The sequence below is a fragment of the Drosophila elegans genome, unplaced genomic scaffold (assembly GCF_018152505.1).
Source record: "Drosophila elegans isolate 14027-0461.03 unplaced genomic scaffold, ASM1815250v1 contig_814, whole genome shotgun sequence".
Taxonomy (NCBI): domain Eukaryota; kingdom Metazoa; phylum Arthropoda; class Insecta; order Diptera; family Drosophilidae; genus Drosophila; species Drosophila elegans.
This window is the reverse complement of record NW_024546167.1, coordinates 1614599-1621001: the sequence shown is the minus strand read 5'-3', so window position 1 is coordinate 1621001 and position 6403 is coordinate 1614599. Positions and strand designations below refer to the sequence as shown.

The following is a 6403-nucleotide window of genomic DNA, read 5'->3' as shown; positions in this document are numbered from 1 at the left end:
ACACACTCCACATATAGCGAACACAACCACCGCTTGCAGCGAAGACATGCCCCCCAATTAAAGTGGATTTTTGTTGGCCAACAACTGGCGCTTGAGCGAGTATCGAATGAAAAATCCAATTTTCGGCCATCTCCAACACGTTTTCGCTGCCCTTTGTGTTGGCGCCTTTTCCCATTTTAAAAATAAAATTAAATTCAAATTGGAAAGTGACTGGTGCCGTAACTATAGGCTTGACCTATCTTGGGGCACTGTGTTAAAACGAAAGCTAATTTAAATTATATTAAATTAAATTGAAATGCGTTTTAATGGGACAACCGTTGAAAGGTTCAATAATATTAAAATTTAGGAATGGATCACATATCTTCGTGCGTTAACCTCAAATAAACTTATTTTTTTTTGTTTTTCAGCACAATTGTAAAAATTAAGTTGCTTTAGGAAATAACTTTTAGAGAAGTATGTGCACAAGAACATACATTCTCAAAGAGCAATGACAAATGTATTTGGCAATAAAAAAGAAAACGCTTTCTACGAAATGAAAATTTTTTATTAAAAAAAAACTTCTTATATTTATTATGTTTGGAACGACTTGCTGACCTAGAACAAGAACATGCTGACATGGCTATATCAACACGACTGTTAATGCTGATCTAACTTATAAGCTCTAAGCCATGATCCCTGATCTGAATCATTACCTAGCTTATTCTTTGATTAACGGATGCAAAATGCATCTCTCAGTTTTGGACTCAATATCTGTACCTCTGGGCTGTTCCGAACCGGTTCCGTATCGCAGTCGCAACAGTCGAACGCGACGCCCTCGATGAGGGACTGCGACGCGGAGCTTCGAGTCCGCCTCAGGTGTCAATGTACGTGTTGGGCAATTCTAATTAATTAATAAATTAAGAATGACAAATGATTTTCAAATGCCTTAATTAATCATTTTTAACGCACCAGCGACAGCTTTGAACGTGCGTTGGACAGGTGACGCCAACCAAAATGGTCAAGGAAGGTGCCAACGAAAATGTTTCTCCGGCTCGACTTACGTTTTCTTCTGAATGGGGTGCAGACGATTAAAAAATGTATTTAGTGGCTAAATAGAAAAGCGGACAGAATATTAAATAATTCACTTTCAATACTGGAAAGTAAAATTTGGTATTTCTTAATATGTATTATATAATATGCAGAAAGAGCATACACAAAATTTTTTCCGTTTAAACTAACTTAAGTTGAATCATTATTGAACAAACTTTTGCATAGCCTTTTTGTTTAAAATTAATTGAAATTAGAACAGTAAACAAACAAAAATCGATTTTAAACATTTATTAAATTAAAAGTTGCTTAAAGCTATGTATTCAAATCTTAAAAAATTAAAAGCCATTTAAATAATAAGAAATAGAACAATTTAGCAAGTTTTAAATGGCATAGAGTCAGGGCTCACTTACTTTTCAAAGCTCTTGATTAAAATCTCCAATTCGAGCGCAAATTACTTTAATAATGTCACTTAAGGCATAATTTCTACAAATTAATGAGCTGGTGTATTAAACCTTTTAATGTCCAATGTAGTTCCAACAGATTGACACTGCAACATTTTTGGCTTGATCTCCATCGCTCGCTCGGCCACAGTCACAATGGCAATACCAATCAGTTTGGTAACCGTTTAATTGGCCGACAATCGAGCTGTTTTGGGGCCCGGAAAAATGTCAAGCGTGGAATGCCGGGCAAATGCGGCGGCTAATCAGAGACCGATGGCCACAAAGAGCAAAGTGAGCTGTGCGGAGTGGAGGCCAGGGCCCAAAGTCCAAGCCCCATGATCGATTGCAGTCAGAGCGAGGTGACAGTCACCGTAGTGTCACAGTTGACACACAATGACACACGGTCCACAATCGACAATCGACTGGGCGAGGCAGCTGCGATATTCCGCATCGATTTCCATTTGAAGTGGTAGCAATTACAAAGCGACCCCCGAACTATTTGACACTGTTTCGGCTGGTGAATGTTGATTAATTGGATCGGATTGGCCAAGATATGTTACTTGTTACTTGGGGCCTTCTCCTCCAGAGATTAGCGCATCTCGAAGAGATAGCATCGTCTGGGGGTATATACGAGTATATACATGTAAACACAAATATCAGTCGGACTGATAGTCGTCGGCATGGCGCATTTGATCCACGATGACTCGGTTTTATTAGGGAAATATGCTGACTCTTGCTCTTCGGATTCGTATCGATCGCCAAACACTTTTTGGAGTAATTTCAATTTCATGATTCGTTGCGCTAATCTCGTCTTTCTCATGATCGCGGAGAACTCGCAGCTGAGTCAGTGCATCTCCAGCTCCAGCTTCAGCTCCATCTCCAGCTCCAACTCCCTATCACTGTCCAGATCCATTTCCAGCTACTTCGATTTGTGCCGCATCATGCAAATGGATCCGCGCCTCTGATTGATACATAAACACGCGCAAAACTCCTTCACCGATCGGATGTACGAGTATTCGGGTCCATTGGCGGCATCTCTAATAGAAATGTCGGTATCCACAAATCAGAAGACTTTCGTTTTTTCCCCGACACTATTTTCTTGTGGGTCGGGGTTCGCTTCTTCCGTCGGCTGCCTTTTGACTGTCTAAGCCCTTCCGCTGCCTCTATCAATAAGCCAGTCGAGATAAGCTTTGGGCCAAAGAGTCGGAGTCGGACGACCCTGCTTCCTTGGCATGCCAGCTATTTTGCATAAATGACAGACCCACTCATACCTATAAGCACGGCCGTGCTGGCACAGACACACACTCAGACCTTCAACAAACAATCAAATGCTGTCTAGTGCCAAGAATGGGCGTTCCAAAGGGAGTTTCCCGTCTAAGACTGCTTTGCACAGTGCATCACATTCATATCCTGTACAAATTCATTTAATTGAATTTAAATTGTGGGCAAACTTGATAAATCTTAATTTACCTTATGTGATCATCATAGTATAAATTAATAAACTACTATTTCTTATCAGGAGGCAAAGAAATCAAATCTTTCTGTATCTTTATTTTTCAAATACAACGTGTTGGATAATTTTTCATTTCATATTTAAAATATACCCTTATTTATAAAATTTACCTACGACAAGTTGCTTGTATAGCAATGGGAATAAAGAATGAATTAAGCAGAACATTTATTTATAATCAGGCTTAAATGTGATCTTCATTTTGGAAAATGTTTCTTTTTTATAAATAGAACAACAAATAAATTAACTTAAAAGTCAAAGTTTTGAAATCAAAAACTAGCCAATCCATTGAAATCAAACAACATTTTTTTAGCCAAAGCTAAAACTGTCAAAACCTTTATTTTCATACAACAAACTAATTTATTAAAATAATATTTATGTTAAGATTACATTTTACTTCTTTTTTTTTAATCAAAGATTCTGTCTTAAAAAAATGAATTCCACTGTGCCATTTCTAGGTCCGCCCAGTCAGGCTGAGAATGGGCGTTGGTGGGGGTGGTGGGCTTTGTGGGCGTGGGTTGGGTCAGGGGGCGGTGCTCGACTTGTGGTTGCTGTTGTTGCCGCCGTTGTTGTTCTGGCTGCGTATTCGGCGCTTCCTTCTTCTGCATACATGAATACGTAATTGAATTTTGCGGCGTGTTGTCAATTTTGTTTTTCCCGCCAGCATTTGAACTGTTTTTTCCCCCTCCCAATTTCCACCCGCCTCCCCGCTGCCATTTCAGTATTTTTTCCTGACTTTGTTGCACACTTGCCAGCGCATCCACTTAATTTGAAGACTTTTCCTTTCCGCTGGAGGAAGTCTTTGCATCGACTTGTTGCACCAAGGCAAACGCAAACTCAAACTGAATAAATTGAAGCTAATTTGCTGCTTAATAACTAAGTAAAGTTGCAATGTTTTTTTCATTCAAAGTCACTGAGTTTTCTCATGTGAATATTATCATACACATTACTTAAAGTTTTAAAAAGTTATATTTTTCAAAAAATAAAACAATTTGTTCTTATAAGTTCATGAAACAATGAAACATAAAATTATTTATTTAAACTTACTTAAATTTCATATGAATGGAATGTAGTTTTGGTCTTTAGCCTTTTTTATTTTATTATACATTTATTTATTTATATTATAAAACAATTTATTAAATAGGTAAATGAATTCCTATATCATTAGCTTCTACCCCGTTAATGTTTTGTTCCTACAGTTTACCAAATCAATAATTAACTCAGTTGTTTTTGCAAAATTACTGTGAAATAGTTAAAAAACAAGTTTTTTGACTTTAAGAAATGTAGTTACTGGCACCGTGAAGGATTTTTGATTACTAGTCGCATTTTGCCCGTCACTTCACTTAATTGCAATTGGCAATGGGAGTGTTTGTGGATTTCAAACAGAGCTCCCAGCCAAGAACTCTAATGCAGTCGGCATAATAATTATCTGCAGCATCAGCCGAGAAGCAGCCAGAAGTCTGTGACATGAAATTGAAATTAAATATGAGTACTTCATATATATGTGTTCTTTTTTTCCTATGCCGCAGACCCATAACGACGTGCCCGGTATGTTTAATTATTTACGATGATATTCAAAAATGGAATGAGTGAGAAAAGATGAGTAGGAATACCGATTTTTATATGCGCTGCTGCTGCTGCTGCTGCTGCGATGACCGTTTAATAAAATCCGAAATTAGCGGCGCATAAATGTGAGAGATTGGATCCCGATCTTGATTTCTGGTTCTCCATCTGAGTCAGACATTCCGACGTCTACGCCGAGTTATCGCCAGCACTTATCTACGAAAATGTTAGAGATGTAGAGATGTGGATACTGAGGATTTCCAAACACGCGATGGATGGATAGTTGAGAAGACTCCATTTAATTGCGGGACCCGAGAGGCAGCACTTTGGGTGATTGCATCGATGCACTGACAGTTGATTATGCGTGCAATTAGAGCGCATCATCATTCACCATTTTTTAACACTTTTCGACCCCTTCTCGCACTTACACTTACTACTGGCCTAATGTCCGTTCATCAATCAGATTGGCGGCTTCGTAGAACTATTTTTTACCACGGCCACATAACCATATATCTCGGCTTCAACTAAAATCGTGGCCGAGCAATCGCTATATAGGTGCAGTCATTATTTCCCCATTTACCTTGCTCATTTATCAGCATTTTCATTCCCTTTGCAGTTTGCGCCCACAACTTCCCGACAGAGAAAAAACGAGGAAAATTTCGAATTTCGGGTTGTTACTTTCTGGTTTTGAAAAATTTACCGCATTTCTCGTTTGCTTTGTAATTTAGACATTAATATGAATGTCTCACTCATTTGGCTTTGCTTTTTTTCTTCGGTGATCATCTGATGCTGTTTTAATGAAAGCAATTATTGCTGGAAAAGACGGGGAATGGGTTCGAAATATTATATTTATTATATCAACAGAAGGAGAAGCTAAATAAGATCATTACTTTGCCCAAATCCCTGGAAAATCCCCACAAATCAGCGCACAGCTGTTCGAAATAAACGGAGTTCTGCCAAATTGAATCCGACACTAAAATCAAGTGATATATCGATGAGCGGATTTGAGGTCATTTAGTGGCATTAGTGGCATAGCCTGGGAGTATCAGCAGTCGGCCTGATCCGCTCAAATTACTACTGCTTTTTACCACTGGGCACCCCCTTGTTTCGATGGGCCGTAAAAAATGACAAGTGTAAGGTGAAAAGGGGTGCATAAATTTAGCCAAAATGTATCGCAATTGTTTCTGGCCTTTCTGGGTGTGTTTAGCAGCAACCCTCGAAATTCGAAACTCGCAACTCGCAACTCGCAACTTTCCTACTGAGGGTGGAATACGGAAGACTGGCTTCGTGTGGGTGCTTCACTGCCGCGTAGCATGTGTTTATGGGTTTGACTTTTCATTTGATTTAATTTGCCATGGCCATGCCCTCGAGGGGAGGCACTGTGGCCCCAGATTAACTGTTAGCTTTTGGCACGTTCGGCAGAAACAATAAAATCAAATAAAAATCCTCAACGCCCACTTAGTTATGGCTGTTGTCACTTCATTAGGAATGAACTGTGAATATTTAATATATGGTTGCAGGGAACAGCCGATTGGGGGAAACAATGAAAATTCTCCAATAATATTTTCACAGATTACGCTGGGTGATGGTGCCTTAGTGTTAAATGAATAATAAAGGGTGAATTAATCCGAGTCATAATATTTATTCTTAATTTTGGTGTAACACAAATTAAAACTAAAATATATGAAAAGACTTGTAGCAATTGTTAAAAATTGCTTTAAAATGAGCTTAGAAATATCCTTCAAAATATGCATAGCCACAATTAACATCTACCAAGAAAGGTACATATAAAAATTAAATAATTAAATAATTAATTACAAATTTAACAACTGTTATCCGATTTCTACAACAATTTGTTTTA

At 38.3% G+C, this 6403-nt stretch overlaps 1 long non-coding RNA gene across 1 annotated transcript; it reads right to left on the bottom strand.

Moving 5' to 3' along the window:
* Nucleotides 1–4281: 4281 nt before the first annotated feature.
* On the bottom strand, nucleotides 4282–5513 carry LOC108141772. The gene is made up of 3 exons (XR_001774254.2): nucleotides 5433–5513; nucleotides 5123–5355; nucleotides 4282–4758 (listed from the first exon to the last, which is right to left on the bottom strand). It is a non-coding gene; the product is annotated as an uncharacterized LOC108141772 (long non-coding RNA).
* Between the last annotated feature and the right edge of the window lie 890 nt (nucleotides 5514–6403).